This window comes from Felis catus, chromosome B4, assembly GCF_018350175.1.
Source record: "Felis catus isolate Fca126 chromosome B4, F.catus_Fca126_mat1.0, whole genome shotgun sequence".
Lineage (NCBI taxonomy): Eukaryota > Metazoa > Chordata > Mammalia > Carnivora > Felidae > Felis > Felis catus.
The window spans coordinates 63,208,725-63,224,764 of NC_058374.1; the positions used below are offsets into that span (position 1 = coordinate 63,208,725).

A 16,040-nucleotide genomic window follows, 5' to 3' on the forward strand; every position below is an offset into this window, starting at 1 on the left:
GTTGTTATTCTGAATACTGAGGTGACAATAGTGGCAATAACCACCCCCGACCTTGGTCACGGGCCCCTCTCAGTCAGCTCCTCTTACCTTTACCCCATGTTTCCTCCCTCTGTGTGAGAATGTCATGTAGTATCTGTCTTTCTCTGTATGGCTTATTTTACTCTTCAACGTTTATTTATTTTTGGGACAGAGAGAGACAGAGCATGAATGGGGGAGGGGCAGAGAGAGAGGGAGACACAGAATCGGAAACAGGCTCCAGGCTCCGAGCCATCAGCCCAGAGCCCGACGCGGGGCTCGAACTCACGGACCGCGAGATCGTGACCTGGCTGAAGTCGGACGCTTAACCGACTGCGCCACCCAGGCGCCCCTGTATGGCTTATTTCACTCTTATGTGGATCCTGAGAAACTTAACAGAAACCCATGGGGGAGGGGAAGGAAAAAAAAAAAAAGAGGTTAGAGTGGGAGAGAGCCAAAGCATAAGAGACTCTTCAAAACTGAGAACAAACTGAGGGCTGATGGGGGGTGGGAGGAAGGGGAGGGTGGGTGATGGGTATTGAGGAGGGCACCTTTTGGGATGAGCACTGGGTGTTGTATGGAAACCAATTTGACAATAAACTTCATATATTGAAGAAAAAAAAAGAATGTCATGTAGTAAGCTTGAATCACAACCACGAACTTTGCTTTCAGTTTGAAGTGCGCTGTATGTTTGCATTGGTGCCTGCGAATCACATCTTTTGGTACTTTCGATGCATGAAGTGATGATGCTTTGCCTCTTTGTTTCCGGTACTGGAGGGAATACAGAAGAAGAGCAACCAAAACGATTAAGGGCCAGCGAGATTCACCTTAGAGGACAAACAAGAACTAGATGTTGTTATGTATTGGTTGAATGATCTAAGAAGACTACGGAAAACCACTTCTGAGCAGTTGAGCTGAGATGATGGCAAGAAATGCAGAAGAAGAAAGACCAGCAGCTTTAGAGGAAGACAGGAGACTGCTGTTTTCGGTATTGGGCTGTGGAAACACCCATAAAGCATTGTGGAACTCTTTATTTGAGACCCTGGAAACATATTTCAGTTTTTTCTTCACTGGATTTTAGCTTAAATTGCAAGTGGATGTATGTTGAGTTACCCGAGAGAGCTGGGTTTGGCTAGAAAGTGTTGCACGTAGCTCTCAGCATCCTGCCCTAAAACCTACAGATCTCTGAGCTCCCTCCAGCTCTATCAAGTTAAAATTTATGGAGCGTGGCTCGGGGAATATCTCCTTCATAACAAGCTCAAAAGTTGGGAACCACTGGTTATAATAATAGCCAACACTAATTTATGTAGCGCTTATCAGGTACAGCATTTACTGTTTTAAATATTTCATCATTAAAACCTCATCACAGCCACAAGAATTATTATTATTGCTACAGTGTTACAGATAAGGAAACTGAGCACAGAGAGGTTAAATGACTTGCCCACTGATGTAGCTAAGAAGCGTCAGAGCCAGGATTGCCCCTCACCTGGCAGGCTGACTGCTAACTCTGTGCTCTTAATCACCACGCCAGGCCATGAGGACAGTTAAACTTCGAAGTCCCATCGGCCTCATGAGGTGGATCAGCCAGGGGAAAAGGTTTATAATGCACTTCCATCAAAAGTGAAATGATCTTTTCTTATTGTTCTTAAACAGAGGTGAATGAGGGTTTGGGGCCCCGTGTGTGCATGTGAAATGTGTGTGATTACTAGATTTATCCTCCGGTAACTTAATCCCAGGGCTCATCTTTTTGTTTTGATAGTTAAAAACTGAGAGAGATTTAATTTTGAAAAGAGCCTTCTTTATTTAAAATAGCAAGAGGCTTTCATGAGAATTTTTATTGCTCTTCGAAAAAAATTAGGCTGAGATTGCCTACCTGCGAAAGACTTCGGCTCCAGGCTTAACAAATTGAATATCAAAGAAGTGTTTTATACACATCGTTCTAGGTTGGTATTCTTTAAATGGTGAAGCTCATACTGTAGGCATTCTGCCTTATTTTGGGTTTTTGTTTGTTTGAAAAGGTTGTGGTTTTTGTTCGGGTGGCATTTTGTTAACCAGGATTCTTTTTTCAGCTATTGTGGCCATATTTTTCAACTCATACTATAGACCATAGAATAATAATATTCATCATAATGAACTGAGGCACTCCAAAAGCTTGAAGTATTTCCTACATGATCACAAAAGAAGACTCTGCCTGTGGGAAGCTTATATTCTAGGAAAAGGAGGCAAAGAATAAACAAATGTATAAAGAAATGGTGGTAAGGATCTATTGACCTACTCTTCCAGACCATGAAGAGAATAGACAATAACGTAGAAAAACACAGCAAGAAAGAACATGCAGAGTGTGTTTTTTTGAAATGAATGAAGGGATGACAGGACAGGTATAACATAACATAACATAACATAACATAACATAACATAACATAACATAACATAACATCCAGACAACAGTGAGAGAGTTTGGCTCTCTCTTGGGAATGCCCACCCCAGTGCTTCTTTCCTTATATCTTGTATCACAGCTTCCCAGTAATACTCCTGCCTGCATCCAGTTTAGACCATCTTGACTCCCACCCTGAGCTATTTTCTCTCCCTCAGCCTGAGCAGAAATTCTCTAATCATCCAAAAAGGCATGAAAACTCCACTCACTTTGTATATGTCCTCTTCTCTGTGATGGAAAGAAGACTTCCGTATTGATTAGAATGATTAGAAATTCCTCAGGGAGACAAGGACACATTATGTCCTTCCTGTGTGTTAATATGGATTTACCGGAAGCCTCTGGGGAGCCATGTGATTATGTGCACAGTTCCTGTTCTAGAAGAGTAACTATCTGCAGTGTTTACAGTGTACTGGCCCTTCGGAAATGGTCTCCAAGTGATTTTAAATAAATAGAAGTGAGTTAGATGCAGTGTTACTGAAGCATGTTATTTATTCTGGGCAGACTCTCTGGGAAAAGCTGACTTGATGTTGTGTTGAACTCCTCCCTTCACAAGGAGAAAGTTTTCCTGGGATGCTTGGTGAAGACCAGGAAAGAGTGAAGAGGGGAGGACAGAGGAAGACCTCCTTGGCTTTTGGGAGTTTGTTATAGTCCGTAAAAGCAGATGAGAATAGCGGTGTGGCTTTTACAAACACTCCAAGGCCTGGAATTAAAATTTAGGGACTGTTACCCTCAGGAACATCAGGATGGGTAGAACATTAATTAAAATGAAGAGACATTTGGAGTACTCCAAGCAAGGCTTCTTGACTTGGGCTTTAGGGTTTGGCCTGGGAGAGAGGTACTCTATGAATTCCTTGAAAATGCAAGCAAAATGTTCATGTGAGCACACATATTCTTCTGGAGAGAATATTCTTAGCCTTCATCACACAAAGGGATCTGTAAGAAACCACCTTGCTTTTCTCTCGTCCCCTTGGGCATAGCTGCTTTTATATTTCCTGGTATAGGTCTCTCTTCCAGGGTTACAGTCTTCTTTTTATTTTAATCTGAGCTATTTTTCAAACAGAATTAAGAGAAAGATCTACTTTACCTAAAGCACTAGGTTTCTTAGAGCGTGAAGAAGATAGTACCTATTTCTTCTCCCCCTTCTCTTTGTTCTCTGTTCCCATGACTTGCCTTGTTTTCCAAACTGTGGGCTCCTAAGAGCTTTTCTGGCAAATGGCCCTCTCTCCTGGGAATGGTGCCCTCTGGCATCAGTGAGCTCACTAATGCCTTCCTTTCTGGGCACTTTTCTTTTTTTCTTTTTTTTTTTCTTTTAGAAAGAGGGAGAGCACTCAAACTGGGGAGAGGGGCAGAGGGAGAGAAAGAGAGACTCTTAAGCCAACCGCATACTCAGTGCCGAGCCCCACGAGGGGCTCGATCCCACAACCCTGGGACCATGTCCTGAGTCAAAAATCAAAAGTCAAATACTCAACCGATTGAGCCATCCAGGTGCCCCTGAGCTGTTTTCCAAGGAGGTGGATGGAATTTTACATGGAACAAATGTTATTTACACTCATATTTGCCACAATCGGAAGGCTCTCAGTCTGTAAAGAATTGCTGTCAAGATTGTCAGTGAGAAAAAAAATGTTTTCACCCAACTACCTAGCCTATTTTTAAATGAGACACAGAGACTAAACCTCATAGAGTTAGAGATCCATAGAGTTGAGAAATAATCATTTCCAACTTCCAACTCAATACAGTCATTATTCGTTCGTTAAATACACTTTCATTTGGAACCTACTCTATGCTGAGTATGGAGGATACGATGACGAACAAGACAAAGTTTGAAAAAATTACTCACCATCTATTACTCATGTTACGTTTTAGAAATTGATTAGGTGCTATAATAGAGATGCATTCAGGGTGATATGGGACCTGAGATATTTTGCTTTTTCGATGTCATTTCAAGTGAGTGGTCACTGAGATTTTTGCCTGGATGCTTTTGGTTATCAAAGTACCTATCCTAGTTTCTTTTTTTTTCTTTTTTTTTTTTTTTCAACGTTTTTATTTATTTTTGGGACAGAGAGAGACAGAGCATGAACGGGGGAGGGGCAGAGAGAGAGGGAGACACAGAATCGGAAACAGGCTCCAGGCTCCGAGCCATCAGCCCAGAGCCCGACGCGGGGCTCGAACTCACGGACCGCGAGATCGTGACCTGGCTGAAGTCGGACGCTTAACCGACTGCGCCACCCAGGCGCCCCCCTATCCTAGTTTCTAAATATCAATTCTTTCTTGACTGAGCTGAATTGTCTCTTGGTTACAAGTATATTGAGTATAAACACCCAAAATGTTAGGCTGGTGCATTAATTGAATGAAGTGAAGTTAACATCGGGTTATATATTCTAAGCAATATTGAACACATGAAAAAAGTACTTTCCTCTTTCAGGGGAAATATGCTTCTTTCCATTTTTCTTCTTGAGAAAGTCCTTTTGGCCAGTGTTTTGATTTATCATGTTTAATAGTAATATAAACCCTGAAAATATTCCACTCTTTTCTTTACTGTGAGAAGAACATTAATGCACGAATAATGATACATGGCAGCTTTCAGTTAGAAACACAAAAGGATTTATAGAGATTATGGCACATCAGGAACATTTGTCTAAATGCATGCCCAGATAATCTATGCAGGCTGGCCCAGTGTTGCTAGCTCTTTTTATATTTCACAAGAAGCTAGAAGTAAGATTTTTCAAAATATAAAATCTGACTTTTACATGTTGGCATGTTACACATAATAGCTAATCGAAATAAGTTCACAAACTAGACCTGGCCCTAGTACAGCCCATTTGCCACATATGAATAGACAATTGTCTTAGTAACTCCAAAGAGGAAACTTCCCCTTTGGGGCTTACTCAGAACAAACATATTCCTTCGGTATTGCTTTCATTCATTCATTCATTCTTCCATCTCTGTACTCATGCCAAACATGGGGCTAGGTGCTGGGTATATAGATGAAATATGACAAAGACCATACCCTCAAAGAATTTGTTCTTAGTTCCATCTTTAATATTCTCTATGCTAAGCACTTTTTTAAGTTTATTTATTTATTTTGAGGGAGAGAGTGACTGGGGGAGAGGCAGAGTGAGAGGGAGAGAGAGAGAATCCCAAGCAGCTCAGAGCTGTCAGCTCAGAACCAATGCAGGGCTCAAACTGATAAACCGTGAGATCATGACCTAACCTGAAATCAAGAGTTGGATGCTTAACTGACTAAGCCACCCAGGCGTCCCTGTGCTGAGGCTTTTACCACACACTTAGAGCCTTGGAGAGTGATGTTTCCTCTCATAATCACCAGATTTTAACATTAGTCTGGAAGACTTAACCTCAAGAAGTATAAAACAATATAAATTTGGACACCATAAGGGCACTGAACCTAAATTCTCTTCTCTGAGGATAGGGACCTTGGGTCGTGTACTTCTCTCCAGGACTTTTGTGATTTATGGAGCCATCCCACCACATATGGGCCTTCCTGATGGGGGATGGGAGGTTGGAGTTGCTTCCCCCAGTAACCCCCTGCCCTTTCCTTATCTCGTCTGGGTGGGCGGTACAGCAGTGGGTTATTCACACCATGGCTTAGTCTGGGTTAAGCCTCACTTCAGAGCAGATCCTACCCAGCATTTCATTTTTTTAGCCTCCGGTGGGAATATAATTACTTCCATTTATTTCAGTGGGAACAAAAATGGAGTGGACAGCAAGCCCTCTTTTCTATTCCAATTAAATTGATTTGTTATCCTATAGTCTGAGATGTTCAAAATCTATAGGTTATAAGTTGTGATATGTCAAGTGTTTAGAATTAGCCTATGTTGGGGCGCCTGGGTGGCTCAGTCGGTTAAGCGGCCGCCTTCAGCTCAGGTCACGATCTCGCTGCCCGTGAGTTCGAGCCCCGCGTCGGGCTCTGGCCTGATGGCTCAGAGCCTGGAGCCTGTTTCAGATTCTGTGTCTCCCTCTCTCTGACCCTCCCCCATTCATGCTCTGTCTCTCTCTGTCTCAAAAATAAATAAACATTTAAAAAAAAAGTTTTTATAATTAGCATATGTCATCACCAAATTACAAACCCACCATAATTATTTCCAATCATTCCAGTAGGAATGAAAATGGAGTGGTCAACAGGATCCCTGTTCTGTTCTATTTGGACTGATTTGTCAGACTATAGCTCAGAGTGTTTAAACTTCTGGAAATTGTAAGTTATGTGTATAATCAGGAATTCTGTAACATTTTCAGACTTTCCCAGCAGGTGGTTGTTATATTCCAGGTGTACCATGAAACCCAAGGTTTCCAGATCTATTCAGTAATAAGCCATGTTATCACAATTGTCTATTCTGTGTACAATTCTCACTTTTAGAAATGGAAGCATTTCTAAATGCACTGATATTTAACTTTTTCTTTGAAACTATGGAACATCTCCTAGAAAAATGCATACCCACCCAATATTCTGAACATAATTTTAAGGTATATGAAACTATAGCAGGTAAAAAGAACAAAACTACAATGTTCTAATTACAGAATGATTGCCCTTCACTTCAAAACAGGAGGAAAGATAAGTATGGCCTCTACTGAAGGGAACAGCCCCATTTCTCAATATGAAAACAATTCTACTTTAAACGTAAAAGAAAGTTTTTGCAGCCCTGAGGGAATTTTTAAAATATCTTTTAAAAATAAACTTAGGGGCACCTGGCTGGCCCAGCAGGTTAAGCACCCAACTCTTGATTTCAGCTTAGGTCGTGATCTTGCAGTTTGTGAGTTCGAGCCCTGCATTGGGCTCCACGCCAAGAGTGTGGAGCCTGCTTGAGATTCTCTCTCCTCTCTCTGCCTCTCTCTGCCTCTCTCTTTCTCTCTCTCTCTCTCTCTCTCTCTCTCTGTCTCTCATTCTCTCTCTCTCTCTCACCCTCTCTCAGTATAATTAAATAAATTTAAAAAATAAAAATATACTTAAAAACATAAATTTTACCAAATTGATAAATGTTCAATAAAAAAAAAATAGAAAATGAAGATAAACCATCCCAAAATAAGATTATTTATAGCCTCAAAACCAAAGAGAACTGCTATTAATATTTGATGTCTCTTTACTTTTTCTATGTACATAACACATTTTTACTAAAATAATTAGAATTACTAAAATTATTGAGCATTTAATATATTCTAATCATGTTAGATGCATTGGCTTAATCAAACTCCGAACAACCATATTTGGTAGCTTCTGTTAATCTATTTTACACATGGTGGAATTGAGGCACAGAGAGGTATAGTAACTTACTTGGCTAGGAAATGCCACAATTGTGATTTGAACCTGGGAGCCTGACCCTAAAGACCATGCTCTCTCATGGTATTAATACTGTTCGAAAATCTTTTTATTCACTTAAAAATTTATTTTGGACATCTTCCCATGTCATTAAAAATTATATAACTACATCATTTTAAAACAATTGTGTAGTGTTTATTCACAAACATGTATCAACTGAAGGCTGATGGGGGTGGGAGGGAGGGGAGGGTGGGTGATGGGTATTGAAGAGGGCATCTTTTGGGATGAGCACTGGGTGTTGTATGGAAACCAATTTGACAATAAATTTCATATATTTAAAAAATTAAATTAAATTAAATTAAATTAAATTAAATTAAACAAACATGTATCATTATTTGTTGAATGCCCATTATTTGTTGAATTCATGATATACATTCTGGAAGGTAAGTCTTTTCTTATCTACTTAGTGATTAGGTTAGAACAGAGTTAAATTGCTAATAGACCTTATATTTACAACTTGTTATTTCTTAGTGACCCACATTTCTTCTCAAATTAAAAGAATCTTGAACTTGATTTTTAGAAGTATGGGCCAGTGTTGTATTGAGGAATATTTCCATCCCATGGCTTCTTACCTCCTCTTATGCTCATTTGGTTTCTGGGGACCTGCACGATGCTGGTGAGAGAGACAGACATCATGGTGTTTGGGGGTGTGTTTGGTTTATGATCTCGTTTCCCTATCCCAAAGCTAGAGAAACTCTTATTTTCCTATTTTTATATCAAGTAGCAGGAATAATGTACAGAGTCGTTCTCTTAACACACTGGATTTCAAATTTTCATTAAAAATATAGTACTAAACCTTTTGTCCAAATGTAACCTAATAGGGGACCCCATTGTAATAAGTAATATTTATTTTGCTAATACAAATGTATAAACTCAAAGTTTTAACACTTATTTATTATAAAATCAATCGGTAAGAACCACAAAGCTTTTTTGGTGAAGAAAAAAGTTTGGAATTGAAAAATACCTGTTAGCTGCAAACTTATATCTGTACCCAGTTTATTTGTCTTTATTTCGGCTGCACAGTATTGAGAAAACTCTTGGTTCACACAGATAAGTACTTGCAAAAGTTTGTTATGGCTTACCATGAATTTCTAAATATTCTTTACTTAGATTCAGACATATGAAAAAAAAGTTTTAAGGATTTTGGTTTCAGAGTTGTGTCCTTAAACATAAATACCAACTACTTGCATTATTTATCTCAGAAATAATAGTAGAAAGTCCCAAGCACTTATGATAACCACTATTATTTCTAAAAAAAAAAAAAAAATACTATCAAAATGTATATCAGCTTGATTGTGGTGATTACTTCACAATGTATTTGTATATCAAAACTTCAGGTTATTATACCTTAAATATATACACGTTTCATCTGTCACTTATACTTCAGTAAAGCTGAACACATATGATCAAAATGTATCATGATAATTTATTTAGTTACATCAAACCTAACTAGGCTTCCAGCAACATAAGTATTCACGGAGCAGTTGTGTCTAATTGTTGCCTCTCATTGGAGTCCAGCACATCTATGTCACACACGTGTGTCATAGAAGTGCATAGCACGTGTGTGTGTGTGGCTTGTACTCCGTTACACTACTTTACATGCACTGACACGGACAGGCCTGAGTGGTGAAAAGAGCTAGAACTCTATCTTCCCCATCAGGGACGCATTTTCGTTTAGAGTTTACATGAGGACCCTGAGGTTTGTTGAGTTTAAGTGACTTGAGTTCGACCATGTAGGTGTGGATCTCTGTCATTATACTGTGAATCCTGGGCTCATTACACCTCTTTACAGCTTCTCCATGTGGATCCTGCAGCTTCTTGAGTGGGCATTTGTGGTGGCTGACTCAAGGCCTGGGTGGCCCTCTCTCTGAGCACCCTTAAACCCACTAGCTTTATCGTGAGCAGCAGCCCCTGACTATGGTGGTCCGTGAGCCTTGCCCGGGTCCACAGGTGTCGCTAACAGCCGAGTTGTACAAAATGTTAAGTACAGAGGGGAAAAGAAAGGTGGTGGGAACGAGAAATGAGAAGCTGGTCCCGTTGCTCTTTGCTGCATCTACTGTGAGAATGAAGACCATTCTCAGCAATCAGGCTGTCGACGTTCCAGAAAACATCGACATCACTCTGAAAGGATGCACTGTTATTGGGAGGCGCCCCAGAGGAACCTGCAAAGGGACTTGGATCACATGAATGTGGAACTCGGTCTTCTTGGAAAGAAAAAGAAGAGATTGACAAATGGTACAGAAAGAGAAAAGAACTGGCTTGTGTTTGCACTACCTGTGGTCATGTATAGAGCACGGTCAAGGGTGTCACATCAGGCTTCCATAACAAGATGAGGTCTGGGTATGCTTACTTCCCCATCATCATTGTTATTCAGAAGAATGGTTCTCTTGCGGAAATCCAAAATTTCTTGGGCGAAAAGTACATCCGCAGGGTTCAGATGAGGCCAGGTGTTGCTTGTTCTGTACCTCAAGCCCAGAAAGAGGAGGTAATTCGTGAAGGAAATGGCCTTGAACTTGTATCCAACTCAGCTGCTTTGACTCAGCAAGCCACAACAGTTAAAAACAAGGATTTCAGAAAAATTTTGCATGGTGTCTATGTTTCATCAGCACACTGATGAATAAGTTGTCCATCCAGCTACAGAAACAGCAAGGTGCCAAATAATTTTTAAGACTGATTTGTGATATTTTAAGGATGAAATAAAAGCTATATTGATTTGGGACTTTTTCTTAGGAAAAAAGAGAAAGTGAGAGAGAGAGAGAGAGAGAGAGAGAGAGAGAGAGAAAGAAAGAAAGAGAAGCTGGTCTCTTTGTTGAGATCAGTGAGCTGGGATCATCTGAGGTGCGTGAGGATGACACCTCCAGGACTATCCAGACTCATGATGCTGGCTCCCAGCAGGTGGATACACGCCCGCCCGAGACCTGTTTTTTTGTGGTAATTCAGCATGAGAATTAGGTGTAATTATGACTTTCAAAGATCCGTCTTGTATCCTGTGTGATTTGGCTTCAGGCAAGCGATCACAGAAGGAAAGCTCTTGTGTTTATCACATACCACAATCACATGGCTGTCTCATAGCTGAAAATATACCAATGAAAAGCCACACACTTTGCCCTAAGCTCGTTTTCCTCATCCCCAGATGCTGCACCCTCTTCAGGTGCACCATCCAACCTATACTTTCCTTACAGCCTTCGTAGACCCTCTTACTCCTTCTCAGCGCGGTGACCTTGGGCAGATACTTGTGGCTTGACAAGAAAGCAATGCGGCAAATAATAATTATCAAAGACACCAGTCATTAAGCCTGTTAGAACTGATGACATCAGTAATTAAGCCTATTAGAATGCCACAAACCGCACAGGAAGATCGGTTGATACTTTTTAGTCACATGTTCTATTCGTATAAGAACTATATTTAGCAGGGTATTTTCATTTTAAAAAATTAAGCATATGCATTTTTATCTGTAGTTTTTAATGATGAGAATGGTGAAGGCATATTAGAAGTTTAAGCACATACTGCAATTTTCTTCCCCTATTAACTCCATAAATAGCAGCCATTTGATGTGCAGACTTTTAAGTTTTTAATGGCAGTAATTATAAGGCCTTATCTCTTTTGAACTTTTTCTTTGTTGCAATTGATTTATTCTCCTGCCTTGTTAGATTCATAATTTTATCTAAAAAAAAAAAAAAGTTTCCTGACTTTATTCTCTTTGTCACGAAGAAGACAGACATGCTATTGAGTGGCAACAAGCTGGGATGAGTCATTACATTCTGATCACCTTCCTGCCAGGGCATGTAATCCTTGGAAACTTTTGAATAGCTTGGCGCTCTGTCGTTTCTCTGTAAATCCCAGGGAGTGAAATAGAGGCAAGGAGCCCCATTATCACTTTGACTCGAGCTTGCATTTGACTGCAAAGGCCCAGGAGTGCCCTGAGAGCCATGGGTCAGAGGACCTCTCCTTACCTGGAATGAGAATGACTTTCCTCTCTTTAGTCTCAGCTGATGCAAGTAATTGCGTTGTCTGCCTAACTTTTCAGAGACTGACCCTTTACCCCTCTTGATTCCCACTTCTTTCTTGTATCCACCTTATCTTTGCCTCCTAACTTCTTTCTGCTTTGCCTCACTGACAGCAGAAGGATTTGACAAGTGACTGCGCATGTGCTATCTAATTTGGTCTGGCCAGAGCTATTTTAATGTCCCCGTGAAGTGTGAAACTGTCCCCACTGAAGTCTCATCTCCTCTGGTCTCAGAACTCTCCAGCCCCCACTGTTACCTACACTCCTTTGTCTCTTCTTCATCCTGCCACTGTTGAACCAGGCAGTTTCTCAAAGAGGATAATTGTCTCTTTTGTTCTTTGAATAATCCTTCTTGACCTTCTTCATAATGAACTGACACAAGCTTTATGGAAGGGATAATACTGCTGGTATCTGGTTCAGAAGGCCTATAACTCATAGTTTCAAATTCTGTGCTCTTCAACACATTTGATGCTTACACCCAGCAGCTCTGCATATGGATATTGGGGAACATCATCAAAAAGAAGTGACGCTGGGCTGGGCCCAGGGAACTGAGAGGCTCTTCACTCCCTCTCCTGTCCTTAGAATGTGCTTCCCACTTGCCTTTCCCTCTCCCAAAGGCTGCTCCAAGGACATAGCCTTCAGCTGGCAATCTGGTATTAAAAACATCTACAGGGCATATGTAACTGAGCCCAGTTAGGGCCTCTTTATAAACTTTTAAGATTTGGAGCGTGGGCACAGGGATCCATTTGTCTTGCTTCCGACCCAAGACAAGCTTCATATGTAAGTTCTCTTTGCTATTATTAAAACTGTCAAGTACCAGCCTAGAGTGGCTTTCCTCTTTCTTTAGTCTCTCCCTGCCCTCCACGTATGTGGGACGGTTGCAGATTATACCAGGAAAGCTCCAGAGAGGATTGTGAACCAGTAGAAGCATTCATTCATTCAAAATGTACCCTATGTGTCTGGCAGTTTACTGGACATTAGGGATAAAGCCAAACACAAGGTATCTATGATTCCTGCTCTCAAAGAGCAGACATTACATAGTAGTTACAGTATAGTTGATCATAATTGTGATAAGTGCTGCAGAGGGAAAGTTCAGAATGCCATGAAAGTATATCACAAGGAGACTGGTCAATAACACTCAGTGTTTCTTGAGCACTGACACCTACTACCCAAGTCTCACAACAATCCCGTGAGACAAGGGCTGTTACTGTTTTCATTTTACAGAGGAGGAAACTAAGGCTTAAAGAATAACCAGCCCAAAGTGAACCAGTTGATGAGGGATATAGCCAGAGTTTGGACCCAAGTTTGTATGTCCCTATAGACTATGTCACGAATCTGTGTGCACCCCTACTCCCGTGGAAGGTACTCAGGACGAGAGTCAGGAGACCTCCTAGCACATCTACTGTCAAGGCTTACATCTGTACCATGAAACAGTTATGTTAACTCAAGTGTTTTCAGTGTTTAGAGGGTCATGGGTTTGGGGCATGGGCACATAAAAGGTGGTAAAATTTTAAGATGTTCCTCTCATAGAGGGCGGATCTAGACAGGCTCTATGACTGCTTTGACTAACAGAAAATGACAGAAGCTTCACTGTGCTCATTTCTATTCATTCCATAAGACACTGGAAGCTTCTACTTCCTGACTGTTGGAATGATCATTCTGAGGGAAGTCAAACACCAGGTAAGAAGTCTGAGCACCCTGCGATTGCCATACTATGGAAAGGCTATGTTGAGAAAGAGAGACACCCAGCCTACCTTAGCTGTTACATCCATTGCAGCCCAGACACAGAAAAGAACGAAGAAACCATTTTGGTCATTCCAGCCCCACCTGATTCAACAAGGAGAAAAGTTGAGGAAACAAGTTGACAGCCAGAACCAAGGCCCTAGGCATGAACAGCAGGCATAGCTATTTGAGTCACTCCAGCTGAAGTGCCAAACATCCTGGGATACACACAGGTTGTTCCCCCTGTGCCCTACCTGAATCCTTGACTCAGCACCGTGGGCCTAATAAAATGCTTGGTGTTTTATTCCACTAGATTCAGTGCTGGTTTGTTATACAGCAGAGAATCTCCTTTGAGAATCTAATATAAGCAAAATTGCCATATGATAGTATTATTTAGAAACATGGAAGCAAACACCTAAAAAAAAAAAAAAAGAAAAACAATGTGGACATTCCTCAAAAATTGAAAATAAAACTATCATATAATCCACAATTCCACTTTTGGGTATTTTTCCAAATGAAATGAAAACACTAATTTGAAAAGATACATTCGCTCCAATATTCATTGCAGCATTATTTACAAAAGCCAGGACATGGAAACAACTTAAGTGTCTATCAATAGATAAATGGATAAAGAAAATGTGAAAAGGGTGATAGATAGATAGATAGATAGATGATGGAATATTATTCAGCCATAAAAAAGAAGGAAATCCAGCTATTTGTGACAACATGGATCATGCTTGAGGGTATTATGCTAAGTGAAATAAGTCAGAGAATGACAAATATTGTATGATCTTACTTATATGTGGAATATAAAAAACAAATAAGTTGGGGTACCTGAGTGGTTCAGTCAGTTGAGCATCTGACTCTTGATTTTGACTCAGGTCATGTTTCCAGGGTTGTGGGATCAAACCTTATGTGGGGCTCTGTGCTGAGCATGGAGCCTGCTTAAGATTCTTTCTCTCTCGCTCTCTCGCTCTCTCTCTGCCTCTCCCCAGCTCATTCTCTCTTTAAAATAAAAAATAAAAAACAAGTGAATAAAATCCAAACTCATGGATACAGAGAACAGACTGATGACTGTCACAGGAGTGGGGAGAGAGGTGGGTGAAATGCATGAAGGGGGTCAGAACATACAAACTTGCAGTTATAAAATAAGTCATAGGATGGGGTACCTGGGTGGCTCAGTCAGTTAACATCTGACTTCAGCTCATGTCATAATCTCACAGTTCGCAGGATCGATCCCCACATCAGGCTTTGCAGTGCAGAGCCTGCTTGGGATTCTCTCTCTCTCCTTCTCTTTCTGCCCCCCCCCCACTCACACTTTCTCTCTCTCTCTCTCTCTCTCTCTCTCTCTCAGAATAAACAAACTTTAAAATAAATACATGAAATAAAATAAGTCACAATAAAATAAAATAAGTCACAGGATGCAATGTGCAGTAGGGTGACTGTATTGTGAATTTCAGAATTGCTAAGAGAGTAGCTCTTAAAAGTTATTATCACACACAAAAAACTGGTGACAGATATTAATTAATTAGACTGTGGTTGTCATTTCACAATATATACAAATAACAAATCATTATGTTGTACACCTAAAACTAATATAATGTTATATGTCAATTATATCTCAATAAAATTTTTTTTTATTTTAAAAAAGGAGCTAAAAGAGGAGAATCGTTGCTTCCAGGGGCAGAGCTAGTGAGTGCGGCAGACTATTGCTATTCCTTGCAAGCTTTGTCTCCACATTTGACTTTGTCTTCCTTCAATTCCATGTGTAATCATGGCTAATGGAGCCCTCCATCAGCACAGCCCACACCAGCCGAGGAACGCCCCCACCCCAGCCTCCTCACTGCCAGTGCACCCTCTTTGAGAATCAGAAACAGTGGTCCCCCCACAAAAAGATTTGCAACATCTGCTACTCTCTCTTGACATCAGACCCTGCTCATAAATTCCCCATGTCCCCATAAGCCATGTGGTCTCAGTTGAGGGACTGGGCTGGGTTTCTCTACTATGTGGGTTTTCAGCGTTCAGCATCCCTGGTGCTGTGTGGGATGATTGGAAAAGGAAGCACTGAGACGGTTCTTTGTGACCTCCCCATCTCTCCGTCTTTTCCCTCCCTCTCTTCTTCCTTCTTTCCTTCTTTTCCTCCATTTCTGTCTTGTTACAGCAGAGTTTAAAAAGTAGCTAGACGAGGGGCACCTGGGTGGTTCAGTCAGTTAAGCATGCAACTGTTGATATTGGCTCAGGTCGGTTGTGAGATCAAGTCCCACATGGGGCTGGCTCCTCACTAGGCATGGGACCTGCTCGGGATTCTCTCTCTCCCTTTCCCTCTTCCTCTGCTCCTCCCTTGCCTGCACCCTCTCTCTCAAAATAAATAAGCAAACTTTAAAAAAAGTAGCTAGAGGAGGAAGCAGAAGCCCTGCTGTCTGCTGTCATTGGGAAACAGGAGGTACGGGTCTGTGAAGCTTCAATTAAGAAGAGCAAACATTTTGCTGTCTTTGTGGTGGAAAAGCCCCAGGCATCAGAGTGTGGGTACCCAC

General features: G+C 41.0%; 1 pseudogene; it reads left to right on the forward strand.

Annotated features, from left to right (window-relative positions):
* The first annotated feature begins 9,791 nt into the window (after window positions 1-9,791).
* LOC101088851 lies at window positions 9,792-10,392 on the forward strand (annotated as a pseudogene).
* The last annotated feature ends 5,648 nt before the right edge of the window (window positions 10,393-16,040 follow it).